The 15146-nt window shown below is 33.0% G+C and overlaps 1 long non-coding RNA gene across 1 annotated transcript; it reads left to right on the top strand.

Moving 5' to 3' along the window:
* Positions 1–274: 274 nt before the first annotated feature.
* On the top strand, positions 275–3094 carry LOC139867189 (uncharacterized). Its single transcript, XR_011765776.1, has 3 exons — positions 275–380; positions 856–939; positions 2712–3094. It is a non-coding gene; the product is annotated as an uncharacterized lncRNA (long non-coding RNA).
* Positions 3095–15146: the final 12052 nt, after the last annotated feature.

The following is a 15146-nucleotide window of genomic DNA, read 5'->3' as shown; positions in this document are numbered from 1 at the left end:
GCGTCAACTACACTCATCCAATCACAACACACCTTGACTGTATATAACAAACCCTATATAGTATTTTTTCTTATCAAACACACAATTCTCGTTTTTTCACAAACTAAACACAGAGTAACCAACGGCAAAGAAGAAGTCGGTGGTGGAGAAGAAGCTACCGAAAGATGCATCATCAACTGATAAGAACATAAAGAGAAATAACAAATTAGTTGAGACGTACAAAATTTATATATTCAAAGTGTTGAAGCAAGTTCATCCAGATATTGGTATATCTAGCAAAGCTAGGCATAATAAGAAGCCGACGATAACGTCACGTGAGATTCAGACTGCTGTTAGGCTTGTGCTACCTGGTGAATTGGCTAAGCATGCTGTTACTGAAGGTACTAAAGCAGTTACAAACTTCACTATTTCTTAGATGTTGATGTTATGTTTTTGTAATTGTTAAATTCGTAGGGTTTAGTTTTAGTTTGGGCGTTTAATGTATAAAGTTCACCAGAAAGTGCACAATTTTTTGTTATGTTTATTTTGGTTTTTATTTCTTTGTTTTAGCTTAATTTTGTCCAGTTTCGTTATGTTTGTTGAATTTGAAGTTAAATTAAATCTGAATTTGATGTTGATTGAGTTTTGTGACGTTCTAATTATTGCTTTTCCACTTAAATCTAAGTTTTGTATTTTTGACTGATTTAGGGCCTACCTTTTTGTAGTTCGAATTTTGATTTTGACGTAATTTGGTGTTTTTGCCTCCAATTGTATCTTGATCTGAAAATTTATGGGCTTCTTATTTGTATTGCTTATTTTCTCTTTTGTTTTGATTTAAAGATTATGCCCTAATCTTGTTGTTCTTACTGTATATAGGACAGATGACTAGTTGTTGGTCTTGCAGTCTGCTTCTAGGGTCCGACTTTCAGTGCGCTGCTGGTATACTTTGTGGTGTTTGAGGTATGTTTTTTTTTTTTTTTTTTGGTTTGTTATTGTTGTTGTTGTTTAATTCTTGTTTAAATTTACTAACTTAAAAGACATAGTGGGTTAGTCATAGTTACCAATTTGACTTTTGAAGGCATAGTAGATAGTTGGATTAGTTACATATAGAAATCAAATGAGTTCTTTTTATAGGTTGCAAAATGGATGGGTAGAGCGATTGACCCTTCAATATATTTATATTTGTATCCACTTCTTACATATTTAGTTTTTAAATATGATTATAATATAATAATTGTAACAATATTGATAAGTTTTTCTCAACTTCCTATTCATAAACATGTCATTGGTAATATCTGCTAAAAATAAACATAGCAGCATCCTCAGTAAAAAAATGATCATGTACACAAGGGTGTATAGAGTATTGATTACGATTATTATGGAGCTATTCTTGGTGTTTTGCTATGTAATTTTGCTAAGTTGAAAGGAATTTAAAGAGCGTTGCTTTATAACTCTTGTCCTTTTTATTTATTTATTTATTTATTTATTTTTTTTTTTTTGAAAGGCAAGCTTGCATCAGTCCGGACCGAAGCCTAGTCATCATTTGCACACACACACACACACGCGCTTTCGGGCAGGAAACCCGAACCACACTCTGAGGATCCGACCCTTTAACCATCCTGAGGGGCACGCGGGCCGGATCTTAGTCCCGGAGCGGGTCGGTAAAACCTTCCCTTTGGGCCACCTTCAAGGAATATATTTCAATTCCTAGAGCGGGTGACGAGGCTCGAACCCGAGACCTCTAGCCTTGCGAGTACACAAGTATAACTCTTGTCCTTGCAAACACATGATGCTAGCGGATGGAGCAGAACCTAGTTTGTTTTTTTTTTTTTGTTTTTTTTTTTTTTCCCGATGTACTAATCATCTGTTTCAAGCTGGACAGTCAGGGTCACCTGCAAAAGAATGATAGGCCAGATAATATAATTCATGTACAGAATGATGCAAAATCTTAATAGGTGTGCCCTCAACATTCGAATGCGTTGATCACGGGTAGGGATGACAATGGATCGGATATGGATCAGGTGATGCCGTATCCATATCCATATCCATTTAGTTTTTGTTCATCCATACCATATACATATCCGTTTAAATTCAGTTCACCCATCCATATTCATATCCAATGAATTAAGCGGATTAATGGATATCCATTGGATATTAAAATTTTTGATAATTTTTCTTAATATATGTGATTAATACAAAAACGTAATATAATAAAATTTTATATAATATGGCAAAATTAAATCTATCCATAAAAGTGTAATTTTTGTCGAAGATATAACACTATTTGTTAAATTTACTAGTAAACATAGACCATGACAAATATAACGTGTAATTTATATTTTTATTTGACTATATATACGTGTTTTATTGTAATATATCATGGTTAATTCATTATATGATTTCAAGAAAACATAGGTGTAATTGTAAATTCATTTGTAATAATAAATGTGTTAGCATATATCTATATTTATGTATTTATAAATGTATTTCGGGGTGTATATGGATATATCCATGGATATAACTTTTTCATCCATATCCGTATCCGTATCCATATCCATTTATATCATCCATATCCAGTATGAATCGGGTGGATCAGATGGATATCCACTGGACCGGGTGGCGATTGCCATCCCTAATCACGGGCCACAAATAACCTAAAACCTCAGGTTAGTAAGCGTCGTTACCTACTGATTATTATGACCAACCATATACTATTTTTTTCTCATTTAAAGCAGCACGTACAACTCGGGAACATAATTGGATGGTCATTGGTCAACGCAAAAGAATATATCGTAAGATGCTCTACTTAGATTCATTTAGAAAAAAACACCATCTGGCTATGGGTGCACACATTGTGGGTAATGTCTTGGTTGATGAAACTACCTAGATTGGTGAAGGATGTTTGATTATGCTTGATGTTGCAATTGGGTTCGGATGTGTGGTGGAGTCTGGTGTCCTACGGTCCAGGTGCATCGTGATGAGGTATCCTACGTATCAAGAAACGTACTTGCATTTGACTGTTGGTCAGTGGGTCCGGTTTGAGAATTTGATGATTCTTTGAGAAGACGTGCATGTATGTGATGAGGTGTACAACAATGTGGTGTGGTTCTGCCTCATAAGACTAAAACTAACACATCGTCACTTTTGATCCTTCATCCCACTTGGCAACGTATTTGACGCCCTTGACGCCCCTAACGCGGCGTCAAAATTTGACGCCCGGGGCGTCAGTCGGATATTTGACAGAAGTGTTAAATTTGTTTCAACCAATCAGATTTCGCCACATATTTTTATATATTATTAATTAATATATTTATACCCAACTACCAATAATATTTTACCACATCACTCATTCACAAATTTAACTCTTAAATTTGACACTCCCCTTTATTTAACTTCATCTCTTGACCTTGCCACATTACCAAAAAGTACATCACATGCCTTTAATGTCACCGCCACGGTTATAAACAGCCTAAGGAGATCAAAGCTAGCATCTTAAAGCCAGAGATAGTGATATGAAGATTGTGTCAATATATATACTATCACGGTTTTCGAAGGGTTAGTTTCTGCATCCCTTTTTACTTATATTTTTTTTTGTCTTGCATAGATACATTAGGGGTATATATGAAAGTATGAACTTTACCTCTTTATATTTATCTATTTATTATTTATTTATGAAAGTGAAAACTAATTTGGAATATTTACAAAGGAATTGTAGAGATATGGGACGAGGATTATTACGTTCTCCAGTTTAAATAAATTTATTACTTCTAAGACATGAGTTTTGGTAGTATATCATCAACAACAACGATACCCAATCCCACGCTCGCGAGGTATGTGAAGGTGTTATGTAGACAATCTTTCCTCTACCCCAGAATATAAGAGAAGTCATATCTCCACCCATGTGTAGAGAAAAGCAATTCTCCACCCACATGAATAGAAAGTCATCCCGTTTCTACTCCAGAGTAGATAGATTGCTTCCGTGAGGACCTCTGACCAAAAAAAAAATTTTAATAAATAAAAAAATAATAAAATAATAAAATAATAAAAAACAAAGATAAAAAAAATGAATACGTACCTGAGTATGCTGTACGGTGCTCAAGAAAAACATGCATGGACAACTACACTAAATGTAAACAATAAGCATATATAAACACCTATATAAACATACGTACACCCATACATAGACATACATAAATGTTTATACATATATAGCACATAGACATGTATATATACATACATACATACATATATACAGACACATATACATTCATACATATGTGCTTACGTACATGCATACGTACACACATACATACGAACGTACCTACATACATAAACCTCCATACAACGATACATACATATGCAAACATGCACAACCATACCCACACACAAACATGAATACATATCTACATAAGCATACACACACACATAAACTTACATACATACTTACATACACACACATACATATGACCCTAACTATACTACATACATTCAAAAAACATACATACTTGATAGTGCATACAATACTCACCTACATAGATACATTACATACTGTGACGATCGCTCCAAATCCATATGGACGAACACGTCATTCATTGATTTCATTGCGAGGTATTTGACCTCTATATGATACGTTTTGTAAACATTGCATTCTTTTGAAAAGGCACACCATAAATGAATATTTAAATCAAAGGTTTTCGACATCTGATGATTTCTACATATAGACAATCACCGTAAATAATAGTTTACAATAGTACTTCCGTTGACAATGCAGTCAAAATAATATACATGGTGATGATTTGGTGAATGCAACGTTTCCTTGAAAAATATGCCATGTAAGACTCCATGCACATAGCTTGTCTAACATATAAGCAAACAGCGGAAGACTTCTAGGGAACCTGAGAATAAACATGCTAACAAGTGTCAACACAAAGGTTGGTGAGTTCATAGTTTTAATGTTTTGCATAATCTGTACATAAAAGTGGATCACAAGATTTCAGTTGTTTCATCTAGAAATGTTTATTAAAATATTCTACAAGATTGAGCACCCTGGTAAGTAAGCTTTAACGTTATAATAAGTACCCCTGTTTTAACATACATGCAACCAACATGTACAATACACGTAAACCAACGTGTACTAAACTCAAATAGCATACATCTGTTTTATAGTTCAGGCTAGGGTTTCTATACCTGGAACAGACGGGGATGTCAAGCCCTATGGATCCATATACTACTACTCGCGCCCACCAGTTCTTATAACTGGCAGTTACTAGTTACCAAAGCTAAGGGATTTTCGGTTCAAACTCAGTGTAGAATTTAGTATGTACTTGTATCCATTGCGTTTAAAATAAAGTGCATGTATTCTCAGCCCAAAAATATAGATTGCAAAAGCAATTAAAAAGGGAGCAATGAAACTCACCTTAGCTGCACATAAAGTTGTTCATCATAATGTGACCGAAACTCGGATTACCAAATAATCGTAGATCTCAACTTAGAGAACATATGTTGATCAATAAATGTCTATCAAGCTAGGTCAGGTCATAGTGTATCACAATCCTAATGCTCGAGATCGACATACAAAAGTTTATCAAAAGTCATTTCAAAAAGTCAATTTTGACTATAGTTCAACAAAACGAGACGTGCCTTATATAAGGATTCATTTACTCGGTTGGTAATATTTAAAAATCCATTTTATCAATCTCGTAAACAAGTTGTTTAAATCTTAATTGTAGATTCAAAAGCAATTTCAATTAACGTCAATCATAATTCAGTTGCTTATATTTTTTAATCCGTTTATCGAAACTATTCGGTATCTAAATGAAAAGTTATTGATTTTTCGCTAGCTTTCCAAAAACATGTATATCATATACCTTTTATCAGTAATATATGTATTTAATTCGTGATTCATTATAAACTGTTTAGTGATAAAATTTAGCATACAAGCATGCATAAATATATATACTCGAGCACTAGACATGGATACACAATTAGTATGTAAAAATTTATTTACGAGTACTCACGTATCAATATTGAGATTCAATATTGCAGGAAAGGTACGTAGATGCAACGGAGACGATAAACACTAGATTGACCTTATGAGCATACCCATGAACCATACCCATCACCTCCATAGCTATAACCCATAATTTCCTTAGCCCTATCCCACTTGAAAAACTCATTTTGAAATGATTTGCTCATAATCCCGTTTAAAAACATGTGAGCAGAACCTCGTCGTAATATTTTGTGTAAATAATAATATTATTACAAATAATAATAATAATAATATTACTCTTAGTAATATTAATAATAATAATAATATGTAAATAATAAAAATAATAAGAATAGAGGGAGTAATATATCAATGATATGTGTGTGTGTGTACAAGTGAAAGACTCGTTCGTTTTATAGATTAGATCAGCTCTCTGACTCCATGCGATTGCATGGAGTCTCTATGCCTAAATCATTCGCTCGCATGATATGAAAAACCAGCTCATTCCCACTAACCGATGGCTGCCGACACTTTCTTAATTCACACAATCCTTATCAAACGTAAAACATAAAGTTATATATATTATTTAATATATAATATATTTAATCTTTAGGATTAATTAAATATTATATTATATTTATGTGCGTAGTAAAAATGTAATTTTTACTAAAATGACTCGTACGTTGTCACTCGACTTAGGTACCACTTTCGGTTTTTCGAGCGCACTTTTGTACGTGTAGAAAACTAGCCTTTTACGTTATGCGACGTGTACCCTTATCAATAATTTGACTTAATTATCAAAAAAATTACCTTATAATAAATGTAACTTATAAAATTGAGCGTTGTGGTCATTTGCTTCTATAAATCAGTGACTCGTTGTTTGTCAAAATATATTATTTTAAATCATGACGTTTTATGACTAAGTTAAAATATATATATATTTTCATTTAGAATCGTAAATTTGTACGTAATATATATGTTTGAAATATTTATCTAATGATATAAAGATAAAGTTTAAATTTGTTCGGAAATTTCCGGGTCGTCACACATACAAACAAAACATATATCACATACCCATGCATACACAAACATACCCATACATACCCCTACAAACTGATACCTAGGCATACCTACAACCAAGGTTGAAGAAATCAGAACTCGGAGAGTTCTCGGTGGTTGACATGCGTTGTCTTTTGGGATAATTTTTATGATACCTGAGATTTGACCGATTTGACCGAGATTTGACCGATTTTAGCTGAGAAACTCCAATTACCGACTGTTGATCGATTTTTTGGCCGATTCCAAAAGGAGAACTCGGCATCAACTCCAAAACGATTTCTCGGCGAAAACTCGGCCCACCTTGCCTACAACCCCAATTACGCATTGACACATAAAAATCATATAAAACAAGAAGAAAGTTCCACCTACACAAGGACTTCTTTCTAATATATATATATATATATATATATATATATATATATATATATATATATATATATATATATATATATATATATATATATATATATATATATATATATATATTAGGAAAAAACCTTGTGTAGAAAATGACATTTTCTAGTTAACTACGGGGTACGGACTACTGTAATTTTCTTCACTTCGTTTTACGTCTGGAATCTTTCTTCATTTATTGGTTAGCACATGTTTCACTCTATGATTGCTAGCAGGAAGATTTTGGGAGAAGATAGAGTCTGTATCATTATTCAATTGAATTTGTGCCCACAAGGTGTTTGTTAAAAGTCCCCGGTTTTTTCTTGGCTTCATGGTTATAATTTTATTGGTGTATGGGGATTTTGTCTCTGTTATTTTAGCTATGCACTACAACTAAAGGTTGTGTGCAGTTATGTCGCATGCCACAGTGAAGTTTCATTGTCCCTTTGTGGGTCTTAGTGGCTGTCAAAATGGGAGTGGAAATGGGCTTGTTAGAAGTTATCTTATCAAGCATCTTAGTGATCGTCATTGTGGTATCGATGCGCGGGATATCACTCGACATTCTCTTACTTCTAATTTGGGTGTTTATACTGAGGCTGATGTAATGACCCGGAATTTTCCGACCAAATTAGACTTATGAGATTAATATTTACATAAATTAAACCATACCAACATGATAAGCAATCCAAATTGTTGAGACTTGTGTTTTTGAAAAGAGTTTTACACAACGTTTGACCGTCCAATATGATCGATGATATCACGAACTATATAACGTATGATAATTATACGTTTGTGTATATATATGTATTTATATATATTTAACATGATCTAAGGATGGTTTAACATCTCATTGTGTACTAATGACAATGAGTTATAAGTATATTTTGAAACTACTAACTTAAGTTTTCAAAACGATAACTATACGTAACATTCTTTGATATATATACTTATAATATATAATGCTTATACACGTATCGTATATATAAAGTATTTAATCGCTTTTTAAGGACTTAAATACATAAAACAATATAAGTATATTCATAAAAGATAGCTATATTTGAATTCTCGTTCCGTTTCCTCAAGATTTCTATACGTATATCTAGGGTATATGTACCCGTATCATACCCAGCTTCTATACGTATTTACTATTGGTATATACACATCAAATCAACATCCTAATCAACATTATTACTGCCCTAGATATGAGGTAACTAGGATTTGTCAAGTAGTATGAATTATTAGTAAGAAAACAAAATTAGGAATCCTTTTCTTTCTTTATAAACTAAAAACGTTTTTATAAATGAACACCATTTCTTCACTCCATTTTCTCATACCTACACCCTCATTTCTCTCTCAAAATACTCCTAACTTCATACTTGATCATCTCCAAGCATTTTCCCCATCATTTAGCTTCAATTACAAGCCTTAAACACCATAAGAAAACTCTTTCAAGAACATATCAAAATAACCACCCATTTGAAGAAGTTTACTTCCAACCTTTTGATCTAACTCCACCACTCTTTGATTCCAAGATTATTTCTTATCTTTTGCAGTAACTTTGTCCAAGTAACTTGAGGTAGTAACCTTGTTCATAATCTTATTCAATTCATATTCATATAGCTATCTTATTTTGTGGTATAAAATTTTAACAACAAGAACATAGTTTGAATGATTTCAAACTTGTTCGCAAACTAAATAGATCCTTCTAACTTGACTTTTAAAACACTTCAAGACCTATAATATATCATAATGATATGCTAACCTAACAAGATATAACTTGGTTTTACAAAGAACATCTTAAAAACTGAATCGACGTCGTCGGAGTGCAACCGGGGGCTGTTTTGGGTTGGATAATTAAAAACCATCTTGAACTTTGAATTGGAAGTTCATGTTCTGGAAAAATGATATTTCTTATGAATATGTTAACACATAAAAATTTCATGGTTTAACTCAAAGTGTAAGTATTTTTAGAAAAATGATCATTAAATGTTGTTTTTATGATGGAAAATGATCACTTTCATAAGTTTCATCAAAGTTTGACCTATAACCTATGATTTCGAATGCAAACTAAGGTATTTTCAGTTCATATTCTTAAAATTTGACTCGATCCAAGGAAGTGGCAAGTTGAACCAACAAAAACGGAGTTGTAATGAAGAAACTACGACTAAAACAAGATTGGGTATCCGAAGCTAGTTTAGCTACGAAAATATTTGGAGAAAAAAGTATATTAATCATATCTTTTCTAATTAATATGATATTTTATATATAATTACTTATGATTTGATTTTATATATTTCAGGACCACCCGTAAACAACACTAGAAGATTAATCATAAGACCTCATGATTGTACGCAACACGTCATTTGACAACACGGTACTTTATGTACGCAACACGTCATTTGACAACATGGTACCATGGGTCGAGATTAATTCTGATCAATACGAATACGATGGAGTCTTTATTTATTTTATTTAAGCAACTAATTGTGGACCACTAACATCGGACTGCTAACTACGGACTAAGAAAATATTAAAAGTATTAATAGTATATATATATATATGTAACGATTACTTAAAAAAGAAAATATGTTGATATATTATATATATGGTTAGGTTCGTGATATCTATCGGAGACCAAGTCGAGTTAAATACCTTCAAGGCAAAAGTGAGTTTCATTTGCTCCCTTTTATATATATTTTTGGGACTGAGAATACATGCGCTGTTTTTATAAATGTTTTACGAAATAGGCAAAAGTACTAAAACTAATTCTACGTGGGTTTAAACCAGAAATATACCCTTAGCTTGGTAACATTAAACTACTTGTCTATGTACGGTAGGCGCGAATCCTAAAGATAGATCTATTGGGCCTGACAAACCCCATCCTGACTATGGGATGCTTTAGTACTTCGAGGTTATTTTAAACACACCTGATCTGGTGTACTTCAGAGGGTAAAACATGAACGTTAAGGCTTGTTACCGGGTGCCTACAACTTATAGAATACTTTTATACACTTGCGAGTGTACATATATTTATAAACGGAAATCTTGTGGTCTATTAATATATTGAAATGATTGTTATGATAAACCTATGAACTCACCAACCTTTTGGTTGACACTTTAAAGCATGTTTATTCTCAGGTATTAAAGAAATCTTCCACTGTGCATTAGCTCATTTTAAGGATATTACTTGAAGTCATTCATGGCATATTTTGAAAGACGTTGCATTCGAGTCATTGAGTTCATCAAGATTATTATTAAGTCAATTATAGTTGGATATATTATGAAATGGTGTGCATACCGTCAATTTTCGTCGTAAAGAAAGTTTGTCTTTTAAAAACGAATGCAATGTTTGTAAAATGTACTCGATGTAATCAACTATTGTGAATCGTTTATAATGTATATGAACGGGTCCTTTCAGTTGGTATCAGAGCGGTGGTCGTAGCGAACCAGGTCTTGCATTAGTGTGTCTAACTAGTAGTTGTTAGGATGCATTAATGAGTCTGGACTTCGACCGTGTCTACATGTCAAAAGTTTTGCTTATCATTTCTAGTCGGAAATCATCTGCTTATCATCCTTAGGAAATTACCTGCTTATCATTCATAAGTCTAGACACGTTTTACTGCATTTACTGCATTGATAGTGTATAGATGAATTCTTATCTTAGCATATATGTTATTGCGAACTTTGACTGATAACTTTTCAAAGATTCTTCGTAATTTACGGGATTTTGGTATTATATATACATATGTAAATTATGTATTGAAGAGTACCAAATCTAACTCCTATAATCTATTCCATACCAGAAATTCATTTTCCCCATTATACAAGATGGATTCCGCATCTACTTCGAATTCTTCAGATTCCGACAGTTATGCTGATATGGATTTCCATTCGGGCTCCGAAAGCAGCGTCACCGGAATGGATCAACCAATTTTCCATCATCTATTCTGGATGAATTGGGGATGGGTTCGTAATATACTAAATCACTGGAGACAAGAAGAAGGTGATCCATTCCATCCACCAAATTGCCCTCTTGGCGATGAACCTGAAGCACTTACCGGCGAACCTATTCGAAACACCATTTTCTCTCTCATTTCTAGAGTATCTCGTCACGATTATATACTATCCCATATTACAAATCTTTTTCATTCGCTCGCTCCAACCCCCAATCATCCCGGTGTACTAGCAGAAGTTAACGAACTTCGCGCTCGCGTGACGGCTTTGGAGAACATGGTGCGAAGGTTGCAAACACCAGCAGCAGCACCAGCAGCATAATCAGCACCACCATCAATAACATCAACAATACCATCATCACCACTAACAAACAACATCCGCATCACACGTCTCGACATCATAATCTGTCCCACAAACATCAACATCATACGCACCATAGATACCAAGGAGTACCAACAATAATGAACGATGAAGTATTGATCCATAACTTCATTGATGTTCTGTGAAGAATATGTGGTTTCAAAAAGTTTTAGAGATTTCTTATTCTAGCTCAAACCGAAAAGCAAATGAGATTAATATCATATTAACTCATTAAATTCATGATTTCATCTGAAGAAAATATATATGTATATATGTTTTCATAAAGATTGTAATTAAAAGTTCTTTTGTACAAAATATTAATGGTGAAATTATTTTTTTAACGGGTAGGTAATACCCGAGGAATAATTAGATTTCATCTTAATAAGTTACATTGTACATTCGTCGAAGCTGATTACAGTTATTTACTATCCTACTTACAACCACCGATATACGTATCCGTTCACCGCAGAATAACCATTTTCATTCAATTTCATATTTGGATTTTGACTTCCCAGAATCCAACAAGTGGCATATGAAGAAAACATATGACAAAATAAAATCTGTTAGAAACAAACAAATTAACTATGAAATTTTTTGTTAAGAATCTACGCTAACTGTTCCAGCTAACTGTTCCTAGCTAACTGATTACATTTTATTTATCGCAGTTTATTTATCGCAATTTAATTATCACACTTTTATTTATCGTCATTTAATTTCTGTAATTATTTTACGCACTTTAAATATCGGGACACGTATACAATGTTTTGACATATCATATCGACGCATCTATCTATATTATTTGGAATCACCATAGACACTCTATATGCAGTAATGATCGAGTTCTCTATACAGGGTTGAGGTTGATTCTACAATAATATATATAGTTTGAGTTGTGATCGAGTCTGAGACGTATACGGGTCCCGACACGTATTAATTAATTCGTATATTATATATTAAACTATATATGAATTATTGGACTGTTACTGTGGACTATCGACTGTGGACTAATGACATTGGACAATTAAAATGAATTAAAATATTGATTATAACATATGAAACTAAACATTTCTTCAAGATTGCCACTTGATTTCATCTTAAACCTCATTGTATCTCGACGATTACAATCAGCGTTCAAATCTATCATGATTCTTAAAAACACCTCAATCGAGAGGATAAACCAACCGCACTTCATCTACGGAAGAAAAGATTGATGCATATAGTTATGCACCTGAAAAATCCTCGGAAACTGAGTAAACGTTTGACACGTATCTGTTCTAGTTCCTTTGACATTGTTATTACCGAAGATCGTTTTGCAATCCCTTTCCAAAGTAGCTAATTTTGTCACAGCTCAAGCAAGTCAACTCCGACTTTTCATCCGGAAAAACTTTATTATAACCGCCATATATATGCGTACTCTTTATTGTTACTGGGGAACCTTTTATATTCCACAATATTACCATCAGCGATTAATCATTCTAAAAACACAATTCTCCTGAAACTACCTCGGTTTGATAACCGATGACCCAGATCAGTTAACTTTGAAAATGCTGACGAAGCAGCATGTTGTAGATGATCTTAATGGCCAAAAGTTTGATGATAAAGAAAGGAGTGTTAGGAACGCTCGATAGAAAATTTAGTACCGAAAAGCGGATTATGCGAAACTATGAAGAAAGTCATGGACAAATCACAAAGAATAAGTTTGCCTTCAAAGAATCCAAATGATTCTGTGCCTGCTGAAATCATTAGCAAACATCTTATTTCTCATTCTAAACCTTCACAGACAAATCTTCTTCATCATCCATTGATATTAGAAATTTTAAGATATTCTCGTATGTTCTATTATAAATATCCTCCATATTTCTGGCGATATTTTCACAACTATTCTTATCTGAGATCATTTATCTCTCCGTAATATCTGCAACATAAAAGAAACTGTGTTAGTTTCTAAATTCTGAAACCTTCGAGTTTAAAATATGAATGTTTTGAAGTAGTGTTGGGAACTGAAGCATGGATTAGTATAATATAATGACACTTGATCAACGTCATTATATTACAGTAAGTCATGCTGAGTTTCTAATGAAGCATGATGATTCACAGTACTGTCATCATGTGCCATTTACACGACTCTTACATTCTATCTAATCTCTAAACATATCAAGAGAATATTTTTCTGGATGACTCGGTCTTCTCCAGGGTATTCTGGTAATTTAACAAATCAAAATCGTTCTATTTCCATTTTCTTCTTAGAGCATTAGCTATGTTCATTCTGAATTTCATATCTACGAATTCCGGACCATTACTCGCTTGACTCGAAGTCGGGAAGAGAAAACGAAAGCATGAAGCTCCGAAAAATAATGAAGAATATAAACTCCGATAATAACCCCGAAATTACAAACCGTGTATATCGATGCAGATAGCAATATAGAGACACGGGAGAATTAGAAACACTATAAACACAAGAGTATAGTAGAAGTAAATAGATTCTTCTGGTGGTAGATGAAAAAGAAGAATGACAAATATAAAAGTTAGGAGTATATCAAAAATCAGGACTAGATGGAGCATATTGATGAATGCTTTAAAGTAAGAATCAAGGGAGAAAGAATAGAAGGTGTGAGTCGTGGAAAATAAGGAAACGAAGGGGTGAATTTATTGTGAAATATCCGACAGAGCAATCGAAACAGATTATTGCATATAATCAAAGAAGATCCTGATTTCCTTAATCACCAAAGAACCAAATCTTGTTACGTAAGATTCTCTTTAAATCCCTTAAATCCCGGAAATCAATCATAACTACGTCATCGGTTAAGACGAATATATTTTACTCATCTCACTCTTTTACGATAGTCTCATTTATATTCTTTGCATAATCGAATCGTATTATCTACATTACTCAATGATGATAAAACTCCATTATCACCTTATATTTGTCATTAAAACCTTCTTATTGTTATCCATAACAACCTCTATCAAATTTCGGGGACGAAATTTCTTTAACGGGTAGGTACTGTAATGACCCGGAATTTTCCGACCAAATTAGACTTATGAGATTAATATTTACATAAATTAAACCATACCAACATGATAAGCGATCCAAATTGTTGAGACTTGTGTTTTTGAAAAGAGTTTTACACAACGTTTGATCGTCCAATATGACCGATGATATCACGAACTATATAACGTATGATAATTATACGTTTGTGTATATATATGTATTTATATATATTTAACATGATCTAAGGATGGTTTAACATCTCATTGTGTACTAATGACAATGAGTTATAAGTATATTTTGAAACTACTAACTTAAGTTTTCAAAACGATAACTATACGTAACATTCTTTGATATATATACTTATAATATATAATGCTTATACACGTATCGTATATATAAAGTATTTAATCGCTTTTTAAGGAC

Source organism: Rutidosis leptorrhynchoides, chromosome 9, assembly GCF_046630445.1.
Source record: "Rutidosis leptorrhynchoides isolate AG116_Rl617_1_P2 chromosome 9, CSIRO_AGI_Rlap_v1, whole genome shotgun sequence".
In the NCBI taxonomy this organism is placed as follows: domain Eukaryota; kingdom Viridiplantae; phylum Streptophyta; class Magnoliopsida; order Asterales; family Asteraceae; genus Rutidosis; species Rutidosis leptorrhynchoides.
This window is presented reverse-complemented; position numbering and strand designations above follow the sequence as displayed.